Source organism: Eptatretus burgeri, chromosome 2 (assembly GCF_056783735.1).
Source record: "Eptatretus burgeri isolate ZD-2024b chromosome 2, Ebu_testis_v1, whole genome shotgun sequence".
NCBI lineage: Eukaryota > Metazoa > Chordata > Myxini > Myxiniformes > Myxinidae > Eptatretus > Eptatretus burgeri.
The window spans coordinates 40429351-40457074 of NC_140962.1; the positions used below are offsets into that span (position 1 = coordinate 40429351).

General features: G+C 43.1%; 2 long non-coding RNA genes across 2 annotated transcripts in view; one reads left to right on the forward strand and one right to left on the reverse strand.

Moving 5' to 3' along the window:
- The window catches only part of LOC147031875 (uncharacterized), a 213392-nt gene that overhangs the window by 23344 nt on the left and 162324 nt on the right, over positions 1-27724 (reverse strand). The gene's annotated exons all lie outside the window — the stretch shown is intronic.
- The window catches only part of LOC147031876 (uncharacterized), a 134422-nt gene continuing 113716 nt past the window's right edge, over positions 7019-27724 (forward strand). The window contains exons 1-2 of the long non-coding RNA XR_015054742.1: positions 7019-7078; positions 7236-7320. This is a non-coding gene — a long non-coding RNA (uncharacterized LOC147031876). The remainder of the gene's footprint in view (positions 7079-7235; positions 7321-27724) is intronic.

Below are 27724 nucleotides of genomic sequence, written 5' to 3' on the forward strand. Positions count from 1 at the left end.
TATTTACTTTTATTATTTGATGTTCTTCTCATCACCTGAGGGAGAACCAGCTGCAGAGACTGCCAGAGGGAGTGTTTGACAAGCTCACTGAACTGAAAACCCTGAACCTGGAAATCAACCAGCTGTGGAGTGTTTCGGTAAGCTTCCTGCCATTGCAAAATATAACTAAATGTCTTTCATTTAAAAACACAACACCAACAGTTGATAAATAGATTGTGTCTTCGGGTTTAAATTTACATCTGTGACATCATGGTGGTGGCTGTGAAGGTAGGATGATGGGAGCAGTCCAGGTTCGGCATGGTGAATTGAAAATTTGTATGAAGGTATTGCAAATCAATTTGCACAAACTATAACTTGGTATTGCTATAACTCAAACAATGTTTGCAAACCGCCTCGTGCGGTCTTCACCGACCCGCACTTGTGGAGCTCGGATTCCGTGGAAGGAAACGGGATTCTCAGCTCGCTCGCTCTCACACAACCCGCCTCGGTGGGACTCGAACCCATGCCTCCAGAATCCAAGGAGCGACTTGGCCAGCCGCGAACGCCGATCGGCGACCTGAGCACCATGAACATGAACACCAACCAGGACGAACGCCAACTCCGACCAGCACGATCATCGACCAGGAACCGTTATCGTGCTCGAACCGTGCGTAACCCAAGCGGATGGTTATCAAGACCCGTCGGACCAAATGCACAATTTTCCGCTTCCCAATTTCCCAACATGCACCGTGCTAAGCCAATGAAGGAAGCACAGAAACGAGCTGATACATTCAACAACAGGGGTATTTATTTTACAATGGGGGGAAGGGAACACACAAAGAGCAGAGTTTTCGTGACTATAAGCAATGCAAATAATGTACAACAAAAAGCACTTAACAATTCTACTTAGGCAAGACAGGCCCGCACACAGACATGCACACCAAAAAGAAAATGGACTTCAATGGTCTTTATTCGACCCTTCGGCTCGAGAGGGAAGGCGAGCTGAAGGTTAAGGTCTGGTTGGTACCTCTCCGCCTCGTGCGGTCTTCACCTGGAACTGGAACTGGAACTCATTTTGCCGACCTTGGAAGGATGACAGGCGAAGTCAACCCAGCTGGTGTTATTTAACAGCATGACAGGGACTCAAACTCAAGAGCCTAAGATCGTTAGCCAACCACCTTGACCATAAGCCAACACCAAGCTTTGTATATTGTTGATCCCTAGATATTAGTCAGGAGGCCCAATGCAGAATAGTGTACGACCCTGCTGATTCCGTGTTAGAATAGTGCAACAGGTGTAAATTGACTGTCCAGACACACAGAAACGTGAATCAACTTGTTGCCAACTCTGGATATGGATAGTATGGCCGCCATGACAGTTTACAAAATGGTCGCCATTAAATACACTTTTCGTCATATTTCAGCCGCAAATTGACATGAAATTACAAAATTAGGGCCGATTTCCATGTTTTTGAGCATGCCTGAGCTGATGGGAGTATAGAAAAAAACAGTGCTCCATCCATTTTCTAAAAATAATATGACTTGTTTTTCACTATATTATTTTTAAAGAAATGTTCAGGCTCGAATTAGAATGTCTGATTATACAAACCACAATCAATGAATTTTACAACTTTGCTATAAAATGAACCTAAACTACATAACTGTGTGTTTTTCTGTTACCCAGGACTAACTGAAAAATGAAAGCCGCAAGATTTCTCACAGGGGGTTCAAGGGATCGAGAAGAAGAAGAGCATGTAGACTGGAATAAATGCTTTATTTGCCAGGACAGTTCAAAAACTAGCAAGTCAACGCCACTTCGAAAGACTACAATCGTTGGTGTGAAAACTGTAGCTGAATGTTGCAAAGAAAGAGAGAAATATAATGACGCTAAATATGTTGACTCATTCTCAAGAATCAGAAAATATTCTGTACCGGAGCACGTCGAAAAGATTCAATGGCAGAAATTCTGCTATAGTGACTTTACTCACGCACAAAAAATAGACAGACTGAAGTCAAGGATTCAGCCACAATCTGTGACTTACGCAGAAGAGATACCCACAACATCAGGTTCCTCAGAGAAATACCATGTCCCAAAGTCACTAAGATCCGCGCACAGCGCTATGGATTGGTCAAAATGCGCTTTCTGCCAGACTGACATTCCTGGAAAAGCTGGTGTCCTGACAAATGTTGAATTTGATCACACATCATCCAGGATGCTTAGTTTGGCCCAATTTGACCCCACCATGCATCACAGGTTTGCAGGTGTTTCAGACATGATGGCAGCTGAAGGTAAATATCACCTCAAGTGTTATGTTTCTTTTCGCAGAAAGTATAAAAAGGAGAGTGAAGAGAAAAACCAGTCTCCTGAAAGCATCTGTTTCAGAAATGTGATGAACCAGCTTGAGAAAGAGCTGCAGAAGGGACATGTGTTTACCATGAAAAACATCTGGGAACACTACAGCATGCTGTTATTGAATGATTTTGGAATTGAGGCTGGAGCCTACAAAAGCTACAATTTCAAGCAGAAAGTGGAGGTTCACTTTGGTAGTGACAAGGTGACATTCGTGCAGCCATTGGATGTCACAAAACCCCTCATAGTTGCGTCCTCAACTGTGACAAAGTTTGCCATGAGAACCGCCGTGAATGATTTATCTGAAGAAGGTGAAAGTTCTGAAGAAGATGAATTGGCCCAGTGCAGTCTGCCACATCATGAGAACGAAATCCTTAGCTGGATCTTCAGAGTGGGCATAAAGATTTACAGTGACGTAAAACACTCTCCAGGGCATAGCATTATCGGTGGACTGAACACAGAAAATGCAGAGCGAATTGTACCTGAAACCCTGTACATGCTTGTAAAGCTTCTTTGTGGTGGTGACAGCACTGACAAGATGGACAATGAAGAAGCGGATGAGACAGATACCAAGAACAAAGTTCTGAGCATCTGCCAAGACATTATTCATGTGGCTTCAGGACACTGATGTCCTCATTCTCCTTGTTGCCTATCAGCCGCATCTCAGTCCCTTTCTCTGGATGAATGCAGGGACACCCAAAAAGCAACACTACATTCCCATTGACTCCATCAATATCCCAGATTCGCAGAGGGAGTCACTTCTGGCATTTCATGCAGTGACAGGTTCAGACAGCACAAGCCAGTTTGCTGGAATTGCGAAGCGCTCTGCATGGGCTGTCTTTCAAAACAACTCCCACCTGTTGAATAACCTAGGCAAAGAGGAAATTCCTGATGAGAGTGTGATTGCAGATGCTGAGTCATTTGTCTGCAGGCTTTATGACCCTCATGGCCAAGATAACTCAATTCAGCGAGTAAGATGTGATCTGTTTCTCAGTCTGACCAAAGCTATTGAGAATCTGCCTTCAACTCGCGATGCTCTGATTCTACACATCAAGCGAGCGCACTACCAGACTTTTGTGTGGAGAAGAGCCTTGGAATCTGAACCACATCTACCTGCACCTGAGAACTGTGGGTGGGAACAGGTCGTCAAAGATGGCAACGAGACATTTCAGCCGCCACTCATGACTGCACAGCCTATTACTGCTTACTGTGTAGAACTGATGACATGCAAATGCCGTGGGTCATGCTCAACTCGACGGTGCAAATGTACACCGAATGGACTGCCTTGCACGAAAGCATGTCGATGCAAAGCCCTTTGTAGGAACCCGTTCAGTGTACAAGCCGATCAATAGCTCTGAAAATTGTACTTGGGTGTTCTCACAACACTTTTCTCTTCTGCAAAGCAACGTAATTTTGTGTTAGAAAGAATCTGACAGCTGTTGAAATAACCTTTGACTGACTGTAAACCCATCTCTATCAATAGTGCTAAACATTTTCTTTTTCACATTTGTTGCTCGTATGTGCATTTTCAATTTCGTCTTTAAGTTGTCAATTATGTGAAAAGTTGTGATCCAGTACAAAAATAAAGCACAAAATAGTGTTCCTCGTGTCAGATTACATAGTATTTCACAATCATGACAAATTTCTGGCTAGTACAATTTGCAGTAAGAAAAAGACTAAATCTGATGGCGGCCATTTTGATTACTGTCATGGCGGCCATAATATTCAGATGCAGACTTGGCAACAAGTGGAACTAGACTTGGTCATGCCTAGACTCTTCAAAAACACCAGTTGCACCATTCTAACATGAAATCAGCAGCGAACCTATTTTCTAGGCGAGCTACAGATTTTGGCTTCTAGACTATATCTAATCCATACATATAAAAATGATAAGCACGGTCCATGAGGTCGTGAGTGAAGCCGTCAGGGAAACCATCCTGGAAGCCATCCGGGAAGCCGTGTGACTGTGTCTCTTTTCATTACATCCTGTTTGAATGTCAGTTGCAGACTGCACATAGTCGATTAATTACGTACTGTTTGAACGTCTGTTTTCGCCTGACTTCACACACATAGTCTATTAATTACGTACTATTGGAATGTATGTTTTGAAGCTTTCGACTGCTGAGATCCCTTCGACCATTGAAGACCCTTTAAGACCCCCAAGACCCCAAAGTCCCTCTCTCACCCTTCTTCCTCGCTCACACCTCTCCTATCCTTCTCTCTCCCACCCCTATCCCACCCCTCTTTCTCAATCGCACCCTTAACCTGCTCTCTCTCCCACCCCTCTCCCTCTCTCTCACACACACATCCCTCCCCCATATATATATATATATATATATATATATATATATATATATATATATATATATATATATATATATCTATCTCTCTCTCTCTCTCTCTCTCTCTCTCTCTCTCTCTCTCTCTCTCTCTCTCTCTCTCTCTCTCTCTCTCTCTCTCTCTCTCTCTCTCTCTCTCTCTCTCTCTCTCTCTCTCTCCCAGATTCTCTACCCGCCCCTTATGTTTAGGGGATTATTAAGGACTGATTGTTTAGTTTTCAATTTAAAACAGTTTCCTCATTGGGTAGCATGTTCGAATCAGATTCGGAGTGAGCCGACCAGAGGGGGGCAAAGGTCACTGAATGTGCGAGCATGCATGCATGCAGGCAAGCCTTTGCCAGGAAGCTGGAGTGAGTTTTAAATGCTCCTGCCTGGCTTCATATAGAATCCAGCGGTTAAAAAGAAAATGATGCTGTTTGGGTGCATTTCAACACTCTTTCCTTCCCCACCCCATACACCGCCTTCCCTTCCCATCACGTTGCCTTAGCTTCCCTTGCCCCCCCTCATGTTTCCTCTGCCCCCTCAAGCTTCCCTCCCCTTTCTGTCATGCTGCCTTCCCTTCCCCTCACACGATCCTCCCTCCAAACTCCCTCCCCTCGCCACTGCCATGGACATCTCCTAGCGCTCACTGCGTGCTGCATTGACGTACCCCATTTTGTTCAATCATATACTACTCCCACCCCTCTTCACTACAACTGCCAAATAGAAATCGATAACCCCTTCCCTCACACTTACCTCCTCCCAAACCTCCTCCCACACTTACCCTTCTCCTCCTCGTTCCCACACCTGCTCCCCGCCTCCCGGTGCATATAGCGACATTTGGTGAGGCGTCGCACTCACTCCACCTCCCCCTTTCTTGCACGTCCCTCCCCTTCCTCACCACTCGTAGCTCCCCCACCCCACCTCCCTCCCCCATACATTTTCTCTCAAGCTCCTCTCTCCCCCGCTCCCTTCTCCATCTCCCCCCCCTCCATCCTTCGTCCTTTCTCCCTCCCCTCCCCTCTTCCCCCTTAATCTCCTACCCCTCCCCTCTTCCCCCTTAATCTCCCACCCCTCCCCTCATCCCCACCCCTCCCCCTCTGTAAAGTGGACTATTTAGGACTGACAGTTTAGTTTTGAATATAAACAAGCTCAAATGAGCTAAGATCCTCGTCCTCTTAATGATGACGTCATAAAAACGAATATAATGTCATTGTGATGTATCAGGTTTGCGATAAATAATTATCTGTGCTAATGCCCGGCTTGATTCCCGCAAACAAAATTCAAACAGCTTGCCCAGTTTCGGAGATAATGGTATAGGCGATTTCCATAAGCGGCAATATTATGACGTAAACTTTTTTTCTTGGAAGAATTTCCAAAATCGGAGATGGTTACTGCCTGCATATACATGGCAAGTTTCACGAAGATCCGATGAAAACTCTGGGTTGTGAAACAAAAAAATGTGAAAAAATAGGAATGACGTCATAAAATTGATATGACATCATAGTGATGTATCATATGTGCGGTAATTCATCTCTGCTCATGCCCTGTTCGATTCCCGCAAACAGAATTCAAAAAGCTTGCCTAGTTTCGGAGATAATGTTTTAGGCCATTTCCATTAGCGGAGATATTTTGATGTCATAACTTTTTTTTCTCGGAGGAATTTTCAAAATCGGAGATGGTTACTGTCTGCGCAGGGTATTTTTTACATATTTATGCCAAGTTTCAGGAAGTTTCGATGAAAACTGTCGGCTGTGAAACAAAAAAGTCCACAAGAAGAAGATGAAGAACAACAACGTAAGACTTAAAGATCCTCCACGAGGATCTAAAAACAGCTTCCACAGACTGTAGCATGTATGAATTAGATTTGGAGTGAGCCATCCAATAGCCAAGGAGACTGCATAGGCAGCAGCAACGCTCTGCAAAGAGTATGGTCCCAATGGATGGATGGACCAGAGGGGTGTAAAGGTCACTACATGGACGAGAAGCTAATAACAGAACGTTGCTCCTTCTTGGTGCATGCTTCTCAGGGAGCTACCATCTTGGAACTGCTCTACTGATGTCATACGCTCAATGTCACCAAATCCAAAACAGGCAAAACATGACTCTTACCCATAGGTATAACATATGTCGCCGACAACTACATACATTACATTCTCGAATGTATATCACCATTTTAAGGTAACTTATTGACTGCCCCCATATAGAACATGGTGGTTAAAAACAAAATGTTGCTGTTTTGGTGTGTTTCATTGCCCTTCCCCTCATCTGTACTGCATTCCCTTCTCCCACCCCTCCTCCCTCCTCCACTCCTCCTCGCTCCCCCTCCACCACCTTACTGTCCCCCCTTTCTCTCTCACTCTCTCCCCCACCCTCTCTATCTCCTTCCTCAGTCTGCTAAACTACTGCAGGAGCCAGGAGAAACACACAAGGTGAGCCTGTGTGAAAAAAATGTGCGAGTCTGCACGATCAAGGCACACCTGAAATGTGGGGAAATTCCATATCATTTTACTTTTTGTCTGACACTGAGACTGTGATAACCTCTTTACTGTATTTCCGACATTCCCACATCTCCACGGTGTTTCACAGACTGACTAAGTTGAGACTACTGTACTTGAATGACAACCAACTGCAGGCTCTCCCTTCATGGAGCATTTATAACAGTTTGGCGAAGGTACATGAAAAATAAACAACATATTTGGTGAATTATTTGTAAAATGAATGCACTGTACGTCTGTTTATCAAGATGTGCATATTTTGTTGTCCTTGAAAAAAACAAAGTTGTGATACAGTACTTCACATAATACTTTCATTCAAATTCAAAACACAAATGCAGCACTTATTTTATTTTCACTGATTCATAATGAAGAGAGTGGTGTGCAACAGTTGGGAGTGCAATAACCTCATTTATGAAGAAAATAACTATTTTCCTGTTGTTGTCATATAAATGTGGTGGTGTTGTGGTTGATTTGATCATCACCCTGAACATCATGGTTCAGCTGCTGAATTTTTAAATAACACTTTATTTTTCTATGATCATGGTTCATTGCCAAAACAATGAACATCCTGACAACTGGGGAGAAAAGCCCTCGCTTAAATGCAGGAATTTTTTTCGTAAAATTTCAATATAAATTACACAGAAAAAAACAAAATGCTGATCATGCAGTGAATTATGATGAAAACATTGTGTTCTGTCATAAACTGGTAGTTTCCAGCAAATTTCATCAATCGGAGATTGACTTATAGATCTTGCCATGCTATTCCTCTTTTTTTGTATCATACATTGTCGAGGCTCGTATGAGAGCTAACACACAGAAACACATAACAAGGGGAGCAGGAGACAAGAAGGGCAGGAGAGGGAAGGAAAAACAGTGTGGCACAGAAACATGAGGAGATCTGTGGAAGGGAGAGGGATGGGGTGGGGTACACAGGTTAAACAAGATGGACACTGCAGGGACTTTCAGGTCCTTACATGACAGGAACTTTCAGGAAGGAAAGCAGGGAATTTAAAGGAGGTGGGTTTGGGGTGGATTAGAGGGGGTAGAAAAGATCGAGATGGTGGTGATCCATCTCTTATCGAGAAGATAAGAGATGGTGGTGAACAGCTGTTTTGAAGACCTGGAGGGAAGAGTGGGTTGTAAGGTTGTGTGGGAGTTTGTTCCGAAGGTGGGGAAAAAAAAAGAGGAAGGAAAGAGTGAAGGTGAGCAGTGATTCTTGATATCAGTAGTTCACTGCAACAGGAGAGGAAGTCTGCGAGCCATGAGTGGAGATGTCCTTCGATACCATAGGAAGAGAGTTTGGTGAGCAGGGCAGGGTGCCAGACCATATCGAAAGCACACGATATTGTTGTGGTGCCGGGTGTCGGCGGCGAGCACGACCGCTCGGTGGAGCAGTAGAGTCGGCTCCACCGAACACCCGGAATTTAGATCGTGCTTCTCGGAGAACTCCGAAAGGCACGGGTCCCTGACAGGACCGTGAATCGCCAATAATTCGGCCGTGTGGAATAGGGTTAATTGCCAACTTCAATATACCTAAGTATCCACGCGGCAAAGCTACCAAGGAATTCACACCCTCGGCAGGCCTCGAGCGGAACGAGCCGTTATCGTGCTCAAACCGTGCGTAACCCAAGCGGATGGTTATCAAGACCCGTCGGACCAAATGCACAATTTTCCGCTTCCCAATTTCCCAACATGCACCGTGCTAAGCCAATGAAGGAAGCACAGAAACGAGCTGATACATTCAACAACAGAGGTATTTATTTTATAATGGGGGGAAGGGAACACACAAAGAGCAGAGTTATCGTGACTATAAGCAATGCAAATAATGTACAACAAAAAGCACTTAACAATTCTACTTAGGCAAGACAGGCCCGCACACAGACATGCACACCAAAAAGAAAATGGACTACAATGGTCTTTATTCGGCCCTTCGGCTCGAGAGGGAAGGCGAGCTGAAGGTTAAGGTCTGGTTGGTACCTCTCCGCCTCGTGCGGTCTTCACCGACCCGCACTTGTGAAGCTCGGATTCCGTGGAAGGAAACGGGATTTTCAGCTCGCTCACTCTCACACAACCCGCCTCGGTGGGACTCGAACCCATTCCTCCAGAATCCAAGGAGCGACTTGGCCAGCCGCGAACGCCGATCGGCGACCTGAGCACCATGAACATGAACACCAACCAGGACGAACGTCAACTCCGACCAGCACGATCATCGACCAGGAACCACGAACTCAACCAGCAGGAACCAACCAACTTCTCTCTCTCTCGAGCAGCTTGCGACCTTTCTTATCCCTCCCCCTCGCGGGGGTGGAGCGTCTGCTCTGAGGTAGCTCGCCTCCTGATTGGATGGTTTCATCGCGCGATTCGCTGGCTGTCCCTCATTGGACAGACCCACGGTAGGCGGGGCTACTCCCACCCTTCTGGGCGGGTCCCGATCGGAAACGTTTGTAGCTCTGCCTACTTCCTCACCTCCAGCCACGTGCGTAATGGCGATGGTGCTGAGTGGGAGATGGGGCGAGTGAGACGCTCGCTCCTTGCCGATTGGCCAAAGAGGGACACCATGCTCATGTTAAATTTCACCCACGCACGCGCTCGCCAGCGAGGGCGCGAAGAATGCTGTGAGCAGAGTGTTATTGTGAGAGCGAAGATGGGCGTTGTTGTAAGTGATGTAAAAATCCTAACTATCAAAATAACCCTGCAGCGCACGAACATTTAATTCCCATTAGATTCGGGACGGGACCCTAACTAGAAACACGTACTTACCGATATAACTGATCTACAGGACCTGGCTGTTGTGTGCACATGGCTGCCAGATTCATAACAATATGTCCAGAGAGATGGCTCTGATTTCAGGTCTGGCATTGAGGATCTCCATCAATTGCTGGGAGAGCAGAAGCAGTATATCCAGGGTAGAGTGACCTGGTCTGAATCCAAATTGATGATCAGAAATCAGTCATTTGGAGAAGAGGAAGCATTTCATGTCAGAAGAGATGATGGATTCCGTAACCTTGCTGATGATTGGGAGAAGGCTGATTGGTCTGTTGCTGCAGGGATTTGTTTCTGCACCTTTTTATGCAGAGCGGTAATATTTGCTGATTTCCAAGCAGATGGCAGATGTGACCTTGAGCAAATGAGAGGGTGAATAAAACGGAGAAAGGGTGAGCAAGAGCAGAGGGGCAGGTTTTTAGGACACATGGACTGATTTTGTCTGGGCTGGTTGCAGAATCTGAGTCGAGGTTTGACAGCAAGCTCTCCACTTTGTCAGAAGAAAAGCACACAGAAACAGCTGGGTGTGACTGTGTAAGGTTGGTACAGAAAGCGATGGGTTTCGGACACAAGAATTAGAAGCAAACACGGATTTTAGGCATCCCGCCCTTTCATGTGCAGTGTCAGCAGTGCAGCCTTTTGAGGTTAGGGAGGGAATGGAGGGGGAACATACACCAGAAACAGACAACAAGATGCCACAAGGATTTGGAGGAGGGAGACAGGTTTGAGAGTTCAGACTTGAGATTGAAAAAAATGTTGTTTTCAGGTTCTCCTGAGGGTAGACACACACTTGTGATGAGCTTTGTGGAAGGAACTGAGATTGCCTTCAGTTGGATTAGCCTTCGATGAGGGGAAGGCAAGTTGTTTCAGGATAACTGCCTCGCCATAAGTTTCAGTGTACTATGGGCGGGTGAAGGGTAGGCCAACTGAAGACGAGAGGGGATAAATCTGTGCAAGAGAGAGAAAGTTTCTTTGAAAGAATTCCCAGGACGAGATGATGTCAGAGAAAGTAGAAATGGGAGTCCAGTTTAGAAGTTTGATGGCTGTTTGAAGTCCCTGACAGTCAGCCTGAGCGAAATGCCAGACTCGATGGCGCTGAGGTGGTTCTCCAATAACAGCCAGAGAGATGTCCACTTTGATAAGCTCGTGGTCAGAAGAACTGATTGGAGCGGAGGAAGAACAGCAGATATTTTCAGGGAAATTAGTCAAAATCAGATCCAGAAGAAATGGAGTACGGTTGGTTGAGAAGTTGACAGATTATGTCAGTCACAATGAGTCACAGAAGTCTTTTGCTGAAGTGCCATGGCAGGTGAGAAAGGTGGCCACACCCAGCCACCTGGCACGATGACAATTGAAGTCACCACATAATATTGAAGTTTTGAAGATGACAATTTGAAATAAAATTGAAATCATAACATTGAAGATGACAATTGAAGTTTTGCTTCCAGTCTTCCAAAACAAACTGAATAATGAAATGAGAAAAAAAAATTACACCCTTGTTCTGATTTTTTTTTCTTCTTCATTACCTTCGCATTCTGCGAAAGGTTATGTTTTGGTCGGCGTGTATTTATTTATTTATTTATTTATTTGTTTGTAATCTTGTGATTCGTATAACTCAAAAAGTATTAAACCAAATTGCATGAAATTTGGTGGGATGATTGGTTATTAGCCAGGAAGCATTCGATTAGATTTTGGGATCGTTCAGGTCAAGGTCAAGGTCACGAAAAGGTCAAAATCGTCTTTTTACGATAACACGGTCAATTTTTATTCAATTTGCATGCAACTAACGCCAAAATGTTCAGAATTCAACGCCTCATCTTGTGATATGCAATATGACACAATGACGCCCATACTCTTATTACCGGTTAGGGGTCAAAGGTCAGGGGGGTCACGACCTTGAAAAATATGCGGTTTTTGTCATAACGCAGTCAATTCTTGTCCGCTTTACATGAACCCAGCACCAAAATGTTCAGAATTTAATGCCCAATCTTGTGACACAATGACGTCATAACACATGTCACCGGTTGGGGTAAAATGTCGGGGGGGGGGGGTCACGCCCTTGAAAAATATGCGGTTTTCGGCACAACTCAGTCAATTCTTATTCGATTTGCATGAAACCAGCATCAAACCAGTTCCCCATTCTCATACCAAGAACAAAAAAGTAGTGGTGGCGAAGGTATGCGCTCTATGAGTGCCCGTTCTAGTTTGCTATGTTACAGCATACCTTCAATTTATCGGCCTAATATTTTTACAATTAACCTATTAACTTGTTTATATGATCATAACACTGAAAAAAAACATCACATTCAGAGTGAAAATGTTATTTCTCATTAAAAAAAAAGATAAGAAGAAAGTTAAACAAAAATATAAGTGAGGGTTTCAATTACAAAATTTAACAATTAAAACTTTTACACGAGGAATTTTGAGAAATATTAGCCATCATCGATTTCAATGGTACAGGCAAGGCATGAAGTGTCAACAGTTCTGTGCAGTAATCTCTTGGAGTTGTGAAATACCGTATGTGGGAGGCTGCTTAGTTTGTTTCCCCGGAGATCCAGCCTGGCTTTGTTAAAACAAACCGAAAGTGTATAATTTTGATTTTATATAATGTTCTTTTGAAAAAAATATTCAAATAATAATAATAATAATAATAATAATAATAATAATAATAATAACAATAACTGGAAGGGCACTCGGTAGAGTACATACCTCCACCACATCATGCTTGATCCATGAGAACATATCGGGCTCAATACATTTTTGAAATCCATCCATCCATCCATTGGGACCATACTCTGTGCAGAGCGTTGGTGCTGCCTAAGCAGTCTCCTGGGCTATAGGACACAATCCTGGACGGGTCGCCACTCCGACACAGTATACCAGCATGCTGGCACTCATTTTGCCGACCTCGGAAGGATGACAGGCAGAGTCAACCCCACCTGGTGTAAATTCAACAGCCAAGGGGGATTTGAACTCAGGATCCTTGGATCCCAAGCCCACCACCCTAACCAATAAGCCAACACCAGTCATATATTTTTGAAATATCATGCTATAAAGTACCATATCGTTTTTGGCCCAATCTCTCAATAGTGAAGAATCACTTAAAAAATTAAATAACTCTCGTATCCAGATCCGGATCTTCACCAACATCGAATCAGTTTGTTGTTGCGACACAACCAACCTGTCCACCAAGTTTCATCCGAATTCATCCACAACTTTTTGAGATATTGTGTTCTATATTAGTTTAGCCCCATCTCTCTCAATAATGAAGAATCACTTACAAAAAAAATTCAGATCCGGATTCAGATTTTACCAAAGTTTAGGGTTGCCGTCCTTGGCCAGTCACCTGCACACAAAAATCTTTTTCAAAACCATTGCTTCAAAACTGTGGCCAAAAACCGTGTGACAAACCACCAAACAGACAAACGCTACAGACCAACATACTTGGCAAAATGTTTTTTTTCGCCAAGTCACAAACAGATGGATAGGGGTGAAAACATAACCTCCTTCACCTTCGGAGGCAAAAGTAATAATAACAATAATAATAATAATAATAATAATAGTTGTAGTAGTAGTAGTAGACATTATTATTCAACATTTTATTTGGGCAGGGACAGGGAGCCGATTCTACTCTGGCAGTCATAAGGTAAATTTGGAGTAGGGTGGTGCACGATCTGCATTGCTTAAATTTCTTATTTGGTAGCCTCATGACATAGTCAATGTTACACATGGTTTTATGTTAATTTCCTTTGATTGACCTGAACAAGTGAAGGCAACAAAGCAATTTCTGGAACAGGATGATTTTTTAAAGGCATAAATTTGATTTTGAAGGTACCTTTTATTGGGGCATTGGCAGGACCATTACAGATTTGAAAGCTGTGCAAGCGAGAAAACCTGCCCTATGAAGCCCTTGCACTCTTGGAGTATCCAAAAAGGCTGAAAAATCCCCATATTTTAAACTGAATACCATGATGGCTGCGATGTAGCCTATATATCTAACCTATGAGCCAAATTACTTTGCAACTGAATATAAATACAAAGGGAAGTATATAAAACCATGGTCTTCAATGAATGTATATTTTCAACAGTTATAATCACTGGGCACAAGGCTGGGCTTTTAATCACAGTTCTGTGCAGTAATCTCTTGGAGTTGTGAAATACCGTGTGTGGGAGGCTGCTCAGTTTGTTGCTCTGGAGATCCAGCCTGGGTTAAACTTAGAGCTCCAAAGTGTGTAATTTTGACTCCTATAATGTTCTTTTGAAAAAATATGAACAAAATCATAACAATATTAATAATAATAATACTAAGACATTGTTATTAAAAAAAAATGGGCAGGGGAGAGGGAATTGATTTTACTCCAGCAGATAGAAGGTAAATTTGGAGTAGGGTGGGGCAAGATCTGGATCCCTTACGTCATATGTGTGTGTGTAAAAAATTGTAACGTGAAATGGGGGGAAGGATCCATAGCTAGGCTGTGGTCAGTGTAGTGTGGTCTGTGTTTCACATAGGTGAGATTGCAATGCAACAGGGATCTGTTAGAGTGAGTCGTTTGTTGCACATCACGCTGAGGCAGCGTATGTAATTTATAGACAGGGTAGACATTAATTATGTATGCATAAATACCTCTCGTAGGCGGGGCTTGGTGAGGACTTCCCACCGCAGAGGCACATGTCTCACGTGTGCGAAAGACCAATTATGATCTCTCTGGCCAGTGTGTGCCAGTCATGCAGTGGGCTGTAGGGCCAAGAAGAAAAGATATACGTTTACTTTTATAGGTGCTGCCAAGGAGAAAGAGAACATCCTGCACATGAGTCAAGACGGGATAGTCTACCGGGGAGTCCACAAGAGAGGACAAAGAGAGGCTCGTGAGGGCTTGAGAGCTCATAAGGAGGGGAACTGAGTCCACCAGGAGAGAACAAAGAGGCTCATGTGGAAAGGAGGATGGAGACACCTCGTGGAGAATTGACCCAAACAGGAATCACCCTGTGTTTTTGGAGGGCCTGGAGGAAAAAGGACAAAAGGGGACCACCTGGCCAAGTTGAAGGTCTACCCATTGCTGGCCCTGCTCGTTACTGGCTCTTGTCACCTTCCTGGTCTCCAAAGAGGACACCTTTGTGTTGAACTGTGCCCACCCTGTGCTTCAAAGAAAAGGGAAGTCCCGCCTGCATTGTTGTTGTGTTACATAAGTGCGATCTGTGGCACCCAGTGGGTTAGGATTTGAGCTTTTCTTTATCCTCATTGTATATAAGTTGGCATATCCCATTCCCCTCTTTGGGTCTTTTGACTCGCTTGGTTTGTTCCGTTTATGACAGCATCTTGTCGATCCTCTTCCTTGTGCTTTTCATTTGAAAAAGAAATCCTTTAAAGGGTAAGAACGTGTGTTTCAGACATCTGCTTTCCATGTGTGATGGCTGTCGTTTTGGCTCATTTGGCCAACCTTAGGGAAAGATAAGTAGAGTAATGTTGAACACAATGCCTTTAAAGCCAGTTTCGGTCCATTCTTCCACACCACAATATAAAGCTCATTCTAACCACTCAATGACTGACTGATATTAATGTTCGATACCTTCCGGGTGATGTAGAAAGCTGAAATTTTGTTTGCTGTTGGACTTCAAAGCCGATACACTGGGCAAAATCACAGAACTGTTGGAAAGAATCACTTTAAAAATGAAAAAAAATCTCGTATCCGGATCCGGATTTGGATCTTCACCAAAATCGAATCAATTTGCCCTTGTCACACACCCAACATGCCCACCAAATTTCATTCAAATCCGTCTGCAACGTTTTGAGATATCTTGCATACAAACAAACAAACAAGCCGGTAGGCAACGAGGGATTCGCTAGGATCGAAGCGCTGGATACGATGCTTTTCATTCTGACCGATCCACCGACGAAGATTCATTGCCAAGACATATTGGTTCACATACAATTGTTCCTCTGCCTGGCAAGATTTTTCCTATTGAGTATTTTGCCAACTGGCAATCCTCATAAAAAAATGACGGTAAATAGACACCCGATTTTTGAAGGACTACCATTTGAAAAATAATCGGTTTGCTGGTTTGTGCTGTGGAGCCTCACGTTGCAGACACAGACACACACACACACACACACACACACACACACACACACACACACACACACACACACACACACACACACACACACACACACACACACACACACACACACACACACACACACGGAAAACCCGATAAACTTCTCTCAATGCTCTTGTTTGACCACACCTCCTGAGCCACACAATATTTTTCATAAGCCACGCCCACTTTCCATAAGCCACGCCCACTTTCATACGTCACTCCTACTTTAAATAATAAATAATTGGAGGTGGTGTGTGGGTCGTGGAATCGTTTTCGGCAAATAAATAAATAATTGGAGGTGGTGTGGGTCGTGGAATCGTTTACGGTAAATAAATAAATAAATAAGGTGGTGTGTGGGTCGTGGAATCGTTTTCGGTAAATAAATAAATAATTGGAGGGGGTGTGTGGGTGGGAAATCGTTTCCGGAAAATAAATAAATAATTGGAGGTGGTGTGTGGGTCGTGGAATCGTTTTTGGTAAATAAATAAATAAATAATTGGACGTGGTGTGGGTGGGGAATCGTTTTGGGTAAATAAATAAATAATTGGAGGTGGTGTGTGGGTCGTGGAATCGTTTTCAGTAAATAAAGAAATAATTGAAGGTGGTGTGTGGGTCGTGGAATCGTTTTCAGTAAATAAATAAGTATTGAAGGTGGTGTGTGGATCGTGGAATTGTTTTCGGTAAATAAATAAATAAAGGTAGCGTGTGGGTCGTGGAATCGTTTACGGTAAATAAATAAATAAGGTGGTGTGTGGGTCGTGGAATTGTTTTCGGTAAATAAATAAATAATTGGAGGCGTTGTGTGGTTCGTGGAATTGTTTTCGGTAAATAAATAAATAAAGGTGGTGTGTGGGTGGAGAATCGTTTTCAGTAAATAAATAAATAATTGAAGGTGGTGTGTGGGTCATGGAATCGTTTTCGGTAAATAAATAAATAATTGGAGGCGTTGTGTGGGTCGTGGAATTGTTTTCGGTAAATAAAGAAATAATTGAAGGTGGTGTGTGGATCGTGAAATCGTTTTCGGAAAATAAATAAACATATTATTAGAAATCCACAAAGACGGAAATGCCGGTGATTCCATTTATTTTGGATCCTTTTCACTTTGGACAATAACGTTTGGATCGAGGAGAGATCAAAGGTGGAACGACGGTGTCGTTACTTACAAACACTGTATACACACCTTAAATGATGGTAAATAGACACGCGATTTTTGAAGGACTGCCAATTGAAAAATAAAACCTCAATCAAAAATCGGCTCGAGTAAAATTTTCTAAATATCTCGAAGTGTTTAATTCCGAAGTCTTGTTTCTCTACATTCAAAACTGAAGGACAAGTATTGAAAATACTGTACACGGTTTTTCGGCCGCTGCACAGCAACGGGTGGTTGCAAGGCAACGAAATTCAAACGCGCACATTCCCAGTATATATTCCACCTTTTGGCAAAGTTTCATCGAAATCAGTTCGTTGGTTCGTGCTGTGGAGCCTCGTGTTGCAGACAGACAGACACACACAGCCGGAAAACCCCACAATAAGGGATATCTCATATATAGCGAATCCAACAAGAAGAAGATGTCATGCAGAGCACGATACTTGCAAAATCCAGAAAACAAATTTGACCTCAAAAATAATTGGTGGTTGAATTCAATGACCAAATTTGCAACAACTCCTCTTCAAATTTCAAGTGAATCGGATGAAAATTGACAATTTTAGAAATTCAGCCAATGTTGACCTTTTGGCCTATGTGGACCTCCAAAGTAATTGGTGGTTGTGATATGAAAATCCTATTCAAATTTCAAGTCAATGGGATGAAAATTGAGGATTTTAGAAAGACCACCTTAGTTGTTCACCTTTTCTTCCATATTGATCTCAAAATAATTGGCTAGTTGAATTCAATGACCTGAAATATAAATCCTCTTCAAATTTCAAGTCAATCAGATGAGAATGAGGATTTTAGAAATCTCACCAAAGTTGTTGACCTTTGGTCTATGTTGACCTTTTCGTCCAGGTTGACCTCAAAAAACTTGGCTAATTGAATTCAGTGACCTGAAACCTGAAATATAAATCCTGTTCAAATTTCAAGTCAATCGGATGAAAATTGAGGATTTTAGAAATACCACCTTAGTTGTTGACCTTGGGCCTATGTTGACCTTTTTGTCCACGTTGATCTCAAAAATAACATAACCTCCTTCCACCACCGGTGGTGGAGGTAACAAGAAGAATAGAATCCAACAACAATGATGACAATGGAAATAATAACCAAACAGAAATATGCTGTACAAGACAATCAAGCTTTTTTTTTTCAACCAAGAAGAAACCAAAAACAACCCACCCACTATCCAATGACAGCAGACATCTAAGTCGAACTAAACAAAGGGTGTGGCCCCCAAAGCAAACAAATAAAGGACACCCCAAACAGATTTCCAAGAGTCCTTTTTCCCTTTCATTACCGAAATCAACAATCGACTGCGAACCACAGTCAGAAACACACAAGCAAAAAACTCATTGAGGACCCAGTCCATCTCTGGAAAAACAAGCTCAAATGAGCTAAGATCCTCGTCCTCTTAATGATGACGTCATAAAAACGAATATGACATCATTGTGATGCATCAGGTTTGCGATAAATTATCTGTGCTAATGCCCGGCTTTATTCCCGCAAACAAAATTCAAACAGCTTGCCGAGTTTCGGAGATAATGGTATCGGCGATTTCCATTAGTGGCGATATTATGACGTCAACTTTTTTCCAAGGAAGAATTTCCAAAATCGGAGATGATTACTGCCTGCGCGTTTCGATGAAAACTGTTGGCTGTGAAACAAAAAAGTCCACAAGAAGAAGATGAAGAACAACAACGTGAGTTAGAGACTTAGAGATCCTCCACGAGGATCTAAAAAATTGTCATTTACGATATCTTTTGTAGACTATAAACCAATAAAGACGACTGGGATAACAAACCGGAGATAAAAATTTGTTTGTGTCAAACGCGCGCTCGAGCCGATACCGGAACCAACATAAAGAAGAAACTCTCCAACCCACCGTGTTTCGTTCATTTATAGGCTTCATCAATTTCATATTAAAAATAATCCAATGTACATACCTGAAGTTAAAACATGCGTACAGCTTATGTGCATATATAATACAGTGGTTATACATTTGCGATCATTCCAATTGCATTGGGCCATGGACTAGTAACCAGGCCAATCTCCTGAAGACTGCCAACCTGTGCTGCTTCATCTCCCGAGGTACATACATGATGCAAAAACATGTGTACGGCTTATGTGCATATATAATACATCGTGGCTATATACCGGAGATCATTCAAATTGCACTGGACCATGGACTAACACTTAGGGGCAAGGCGTAAGGCCTGTCGATTTGTGCTGCTCCATGCAATGGCAGTGAATGGTTTTATTGGGGTGGAGTCAGATCAGCTGTCCAGTGAATGGGTGTAAAGCAGTGGGGTGGAGTCAGGGTAGCCAAACACCGACCCATGTATAATATGTGATATCTTCTGAGTCTAAAAACGGCATAACTGCAATAAATTGACAAAACATCCTGAAACTTATCATAAAGCCATGCACCAAGTTTCTGTTGAATATGTTAAAGTATAAGGAAAAAAGTCGGAAAAACTACATGGAGGATGGACAGATAGCAAACCTATAGTCCCCTCCTGTGAAACCGGTAGGGGACTAATAATAACTGAGGAGATTGTATTGGCAGAGGGGGATTGTGTGGGGGCTGAATATGGAATCTTGTCCTCCCTTTCACTATGCTCACTATTTAAATCATGTTAGAGATTACTTTTCAAAAACATGCCAAACATTTTGCTAGTTGTTTATTGTAGTAAAAGGAGAAAATTTTATTTGAAACTATTTTTTAAGACAAAAAAAATTGTTGAAAAATAATCTCCAATATCCATATATTGTTACGTCTGAGGGGGGGGGGGGGTATGCATTCAAAGGGTAATTAGGATGTTTAATTAGGTATGCCATGCTGTTCGAGTTTACCAGGATCTCGATGTAATAAGTAGCGATTCAGTGGTGATAAGTTGTCTAGTAAATGTCCATTTCTTTAAGGGGGAAATGATAATTGTCACGTAATTAGATAGGGAGACGGGTTAGGGTAAGTGTGTCTGCGTAAACCCTTTTAGTATTCCCTGGAGGCTTGCCGCGACGTAACAGGACAGTGCTGCGGATGGCTCCGCCCCTTGATCACGATTGGCGGAAGGCGACGGCGGAGGGCCAATAAAACGGCTCGATTGGAAGCGACGAGGACTCAAGTATAAAAAGGTTCTGTTCGGGAAAAGAAGTGGAAGAAGAGTCATAAAAAGAAAGCGTCTGGTCAAGGCTGTTGTTCTCGGAGCGTGCTCTCTTGTTGCGCTGGTTCGTTCCTCAATTCGTCGTGTCTCGTGCCTCACCTCGGTTGGCTCTGGAGTTCTGCTGGCTCGGAGTACAGGACCGAACGGCGGGCGGACCTGCCTCCCTCTCCTGCTCGCATCTTGGCACCAGAACTGGCTCCCTGGTGGCTGTGAGCGGTCTTGGGCCTACACCAGGAGGTCGAGACCACCAGGAACAGCACCACGGTGTCTCCTGCCCCTGTCGAGTGCAACGCCAGCTCGTCCGGCGCCAATCCAGTGATTGTTGCGTCGACACCACGGGCAAGCCTGACCACCAGCTACGGTGTGTGTGTGTGTGTGTGTGTGTGTGTGTGTGTGTGTGTGTGTGTGTGTGTGTGTGTGTGTGTGTGTGTGTGTGAGAGTGTGTGTGTGTGTGTACACCTGGCGCCTTAGAGGGTTTGAGATTTGTATATCCATTGGAATTGTTTGTGTTTTCCCCACGCCCGAACCCACACCACCATCCCGTCGAAATGCCCCGGATCCCTCCTCTTGCCGAGTCTTATTATTATTTCTGGTTAGAGAAATAAACATTATTAACTCAGTGAAAAGCGACTCGTGCCACCTTCCTCATCCCGTTTGCTGTAGAGCGATTAAAACCGCCATCTTTGGGTTATAAAAAAATAAACCGCCTCCATCGTTTCGGCTCATTCTACGTTGGCGGGACTGTTCAAGTCCCGTGGACGTCACAATATTACTAAAACTCTCATCTTGTATGTATGTATGTATTTATGTATGTTCCTGAAATACAGCGAAAATGGTACACAATAGCACAAAAATTTTAGGGCCACCTTACTCACCATTCTCCTGCGGTGTGCAGTATCAAGTTTCATTCAAATCGGGCAACAAAAAAAATTATTTAAAAATCAATTCCCCATTCAGTCAAGTACTCTTCGGGAGAATTTGATCAATGCAAACAACCTCAGCGGTATAGTTCGCTGGAGCTATCTTATTTTATCTTGAAATGATTTATTTACAAATCTCAAACATTTAGTACAGACAAAGAACGATTTATTTTTAAGCATAAAATAAACTACCATTTTGATCTAATACTTCCGAGTTCATTAATAAATAAAATTGTTTTGAACATTACACACAATAATTTCTTTGACTTTCTTTTCTCCGTTTTTTTTTCCACATTGACGTGCAATATCAAGTTTCGTTAAAATTGGGCAATGAAAAAAATTATTAAAAAAAAATCAATTCCCGATTCAGTCAAGAACTTTTTGAGATTATTTGATCAATGCAAACAACCTCAGCGGTATAGTTCGCTGGAGCTAACTTTTTTTCTTTTGAAATGATATTTTTTATCAACCGCTGTCACAATGGAAACCCAATGGGTTCACGGGTCATTTAGTACATTAGTAAAACTCTCATCTTGTATGTATGTATGTATGTATGTATGTATGTATGTATGTATGTATGTATGTTCCCGAAATACAGCCAAAACGGTACACGATAGCGCAAAAATTGTCGGGCCACCTTACTCACCATTCTCCTGTGGTGTGCAGTATCAAGTTTCGTTCAAATCGGGCAACAAAAAAAAATTATTGAAAAATCAATTCCCGATTCAGTCAAGTACTCTTCGGGAGAATTTGATCAATGCAAACAACCTCAGCAGTATAGTTCGCTAGAGCTATCTTTTTTTTTCTTGAAATGATTTTTTTCATTAACTGCTGTCACAACGGGAACCCAATGGGTTCACGGGCCGTCGAGTGACTCTTAAGTCATAAACAAGTGTAAAAATAAGTTAACAGTCATAAATACGTCATGATAATAAAACTCGCATAAAAAAGGACTAATCACGCAAACGCATAATCAAGGGGATGGAAAGGCTCTGAAAGAATTTATGTACTGTACTTGTCCTTTAATTGTATTTTGAGAGGATTAACTATCAACCAGGTGCACAGGAACTGTTATCTTAGGTAGTACAAACATATAGGACAGGCTCTTGCTAATGGTCATTAACAAACCTGCTGGATTTTACCAACAATTGGAGTGTGGCATGGTAATAATAGTCTGCTATTGGTTCATATACAGAAACTGAGAATCCAAATTTATAATTCTGCTGTCTTCAGCCAAATTTGAACATGAAAAAGTGGGATTTTGGTCCAGTGTCCTCACAACTTGGCCACCCATACCAACACGGCGTCTGATACAAACCATGAATCAAACTCCATTTAATTCAATAAAGATGAAGCATGGGTATGAAAACACAAAACTCACCTGTGTGCTCTTCTTAAATGTACCCTTCCAGATTCATAAACATCTATACACATTTTCAAGAAAAGTCATTTATCATAATATACAGAAAAAATTATATGCAGAAATCTTGGCTCAAGAGGGAGCTAATATGACGACAGAGGACTGCAGGTTCACAGACTGACAGAGGATCAAAGGGGAAAATGGAGACAAAGACAACATGCAGGAGTGGATGAATAGCAGAAAGGAAGGAAGAGAGTGAGAGGGGAGGGGATTGGTGAGATTATAAGTGAGCAGTAGTGGGTATGGGAGAAAGAATGAAGTGATGATGGGCAAGTTGGAAGGACAAGGGGATGAATGCAAGACAACAGTTAAAGGGAGTCTTTTCACCAGATGAGAGAATGGAAGGAAAAAGGAATAAAGGTGAGAGTTCAGCTTATAATTGAGGAGGGTAACCAAGTTTGGGATTCAAGAAGATTGCTTGTGACCTCTCTGGGCTGGGGGAGGATGGAGGGGCAAGAGGGTTGTTGATACAATGCTAGATGTCAGGTGATAGAAAACTGAGAGTTCCCCAACCTGCCTGTCATAGACAAGAAGTACACTTTGGGATTCAGCATCTGGCCGAGATGGGCAACAATTATTGGGAATACAAATTTTCATGAGAGGGATGAATACAAATTCACAAACAACAAGTCCACCAAACACCAAAGTATAGACTTGGAAGAAGGAATTTAATATAACTAGCGATACCCAAGCACATGCACGGGATAGCAGTACAACATAGCTGGTAGCAGATGACAGACCGTACACGGGGAATGACAAAATATGTGCATTGTGCAAAATGCAAGTGGTACTATGGAACGCCAAGACTTCCCAAACATTGTTGGCATGTCCGCTAAGTGCCACAGCAGTTCCATAGGGATCGTGTGACGGCGAGCCGAGTTTTTAGTGTGCAAGCTTGGTATTATAATAGAGATAATCTGTTCAGATTTTTTCATAAATTTCTTTTTTCTCATCCTTGTTATAAAGGGTTGAGCTCAAGTTTTTGATTATTTTAAGTTTATTCCAATGTTCATTCAGAGGTGTGGGTCCATGAAATCAACAACAAAACCAACAACAACAAGCAAAATGTTTTTGTGAAGCAATATGGTTTTCAGGAAAACTAACTTTTCCATTTTGTAATTTTTTTTACAAAGTTGGTTGCTGAACAGCATTCAAAACAATTTTTGTGTCTAATACAAAATTATAATTATATCGACATACTTTTGGAGTGCTGATATCGAAATAACTTCTTTCATTTGAATTAGACATTTGGGCTGAATTTATGTCTGTCCTGCAGTTAAACAAACTGCAAACTCTCCCTGCTGGTGTTTTTGACCAACTTGTGGAACTAGATTGGCTTCAACTCGGTGGAAACCAGCTCAAGTTTCTCCCAGCTACACCCAATACCTTCCAGGAAGAGCAGTCGTTAAAGAGTTTTGTTCCATTCCAGATTTATATTATATTGTTATGGTGGTGGGTGGGGAGATGGAGGAATTTCATAGGAACGTTAGAATTGAATAGTCGCTTGGTCCGTGAATATGTAGGAGGCGTCTTGATGCAAATCAAAAAGGGAAACTGTGAGCTTAAGTGTTACGTGTCACCAAATGGGGGGTGGTGCGGTGTTAATTAGATTAAGGGATTAAGGATAATGTTCCCTCGTATGTGATGCCCCCGCTGACCTATTCCTACGTTTTTGCATTTGCAAGTCAGCAATAAAGGAGTTGCGTTTTTATACCAACAACCATAACAAGCGAAACAGCCATGCCGAGCAGGCAGAAGCCCCGCCTTCCCGGGTTTTGGGCAAGAAAGCCATGCCCCGGAGGTGGACAGTTGGTCAGTGTGACATAAAGGAGAGATCGGGAGTGAACGCACGAGCTCAATGTGAGGGACACAGTTGTAGTCATGAGAGGAATGCAGCTAGGACAGAGGATTTCGCTTTGCTCTCTTCTCGGCATGACAAAATGGCTTTCCTTCGATGCATGAAGAAGACGGTGCGACTCTCGTGTTTGTGCTGAGGCGAATTGGCTCACGTGGTGGAGCAGGACGCTGGCCAATGACTCTTGGCTGGTCATGAGGGACGGACCTTGAAGCCTCGTGTATATCACCGAAGAGACGGTGCCATTCTGAAAAGAAGTGGGTCGGTAAACGCGATCGAAGAAGAATTAGCATGGCGGTCTCTGAGCCCTGGTGTTGAATTCCGCTCATGAATCGCCTCACGCACGTTTTTCCTGATGCAAGAGAGTAGCTTTGCACCATTTTTGGGCACATCTCCATGTGTAGGACGAAGATCTTCAATTCCAAGTTCCACAGAGACCATCTCTGGACCAAGCTAAGTGCCAGAATAAAGGGAGGATGTTCTTTTATTGAGTTCCCCCTCGTCTGTGTTTAAGTATGTGTGTGGAGGAACCTCAACTTTAGACCCTATTTACTTCACATTATTATTATTACATTTTGAATTGCCCTTGTAAATATTTCCATTGTCATTAAATTCCCGTGTTTATTTTAAGTTGCTGTGTCCGTGTATTTGTTCTGGGGTTTGAGTATAAACCCCTTGTGCTATGCTTCCATCCGCCTCCGTCGCTCCGCCAGTGCCACACCTCACCCCTCCCGCGCACGTTATAATATCTGAGGTTCAGCATGTCCGCCTCCTCAGGAAAACCACTTGGCAAACTGGGCTGGCTGGTGTTAACCGCCATCCACCATTATTTGGGTCGGGTGATTAACGTAACCGCCAGACCCACGACAATATGTCTAAATTTTGTCCATTTCGGTGGTTCTAATACCTTATATGCAACAACAAATATTTTTAAACATGTGCTTCAAAGACTATAATATCATATCTTTCTGACAATAAATGTCCTGGGAGTTTGTTTTTTCAACCCCCTCCTAGTTGGGGTGGGGAGGGGGTGCTTATTGGAGGGAATATCCCGTATGTGTGGTGATTTATAATTTTTATATCTTTCACGAACTTCCATTTTTCTTCACACAATTAAGTAATTTATCATATTCACATACTTATGCATGCCACATGACATGAACTCAATGGAGTCATCACCATCATACAATGACTCATCAGTCATGGCACTTTGAACGGACAAAGAAACACAACTCAACTCAGCTCAGCTCAACGAGAGGAGAGCATCCCGGCATGATTGCCTTGCTTCGGGGGCACGAGGCGCATTGTTTGAAGAGGTAAGAGCGGAGGTTGAGCGCATGCCGAGGAGGACGTGTGGAAACTGAATTTTAAAATCAAGTTTATAATCATGTAAAATGCAAATTAACTTAGTCTAGTGCTTTTTGACAAATAATTTAATAAACCAACATGCTGACAAAGTGAAGAATACATGCTAAGAAAAGCAGTAAGAAAATACACACATGATCTTTACTTTAGTCGTAAACAACCTTTGTTAAATCTTATCTGTTTAGTGAACCATTGACCTGTGATCATGTAGTCAGCAGGGCAAAACAATGACTCTCTCCTACCCCCCACCCCCACCCCCTCTCTTTGAAGCTGAAAACAAACCCCAAAACAAACTAAAACCTCTCTATGTGGCATATTTGATGTCCACAAAGTTCCATCTCGTTATCTTAGTAAAAACTGCATATAAACACTCAATATTCCATGTAGTTTTGAGTCTTCAGCTTGCAACAATGTAGCTGGCTGAGGTCTTCCTTCCGTGCACGGAAGTGTCTTGTATTTTACTGAATAATAAAGTCTGGCAGAATATATTTTACTGAAGCAACGATGCAGCTTGCAACTAGGAAGGTCTTTTTCTTTTCATTTTGTGCTCCCTTTGTCTGTATTTGAGTCTGTTGTACTGGGCCCGGTGTATGCCCCGGTTAGAATAGGTGTACCATATCCCTGTGTGTCATAAGAGGCGACCAGGGTTGCGTCAGGAAGGGCATCCGGCGTAAAAACCAATGCCAAATCATTATGCGGACAACAAAACGAATTTCCATACCGGATCGGTCGAGGCCCGGGTTACCAACGACCGCCACCGGTACCGTTGGTCAGCAGGGTATCGGTGGAAATTGTGGTACTGCTGGGCGAAGGAGGAGAAGGAGATGGGGAAGGCGGGTCCGGAGGCAGTCGGAGAGGGGGAAGGGGAGAAGTGTGCAGGTGAGAGTTGGAACTCTGAATGTTGGGACGATGACTGACAAAGGGCGAGAGTTGGCTGATATGATGGAGAGAAGAAAGGTGGACATACTGTGTGTACAAGAGACCAAGTGGATGGGGAGTAAGGCTAGGAGCATTGGAGGTGGTTTCAAACTGTTCTACCATGGTGTGGATGGGAGGAGAAATGGTGTCGGGGTAATCCTGAAGGAAGATTATGTCAAGAGGGTATTGGAGGTGAGGAGAGTGTCTGACCGAGTGATGAGTGTGAAGTTGGAAATTGAAGGGGTGATGATGAATGTCATCAGTGCATATGCCCCACATATGGGGTGTGAGATGGAGTACAAAGAAGATTTCTGGAGTGAGTTAGATGAAGTGGTGGAGAGTGTATCCAAGGATGAAAGAGTGGTGATTGGAGCAGATTTCAATGGAAATGTTGGGGAAGGGAATAAAGAGGATGAGGAGGTGATGGGTAGGTACGGTCTCAACAAGAGAAATGTGGAAGGGCAAATGGTGGTAGAGTTTGCAAAAAGAATGGAAATGGCAGTGGTAAATACGTATTTCAAGAAGGAGGAACACAGGGTGACATACAAGAGTGGAGGAAAGTGCACACAGGTGGATTACATCTTAAGCAGGAGATGCAACCTGAAAGAGATTAGTGACTGTAAGGTGGTGGCAGGGGAGAGTGTAGCTCGACAGCATTGATTGGTGGTCTGTAGGATGACTTTAGAGGTGAGGTTGAGGAAGAGAGTGAGGGCTGAACCAAGGACCAGATGGTGGAAGCTGAAGGAGGAAGACTGTTGCGTGAAATTTAGGGAGGAGGTGAGACAGGTGTTGGATGGTGGTAAAGATGGGTGGGATGATTGGGCAACTACAGCAGAAGTGGTGAGGGAGATAGCTAGGAAGGTACTTGGTGTGACATCTGGACAGAGGAAGGAAGATAAGCAGACTTGGTGGTGGAATGAGAAAGT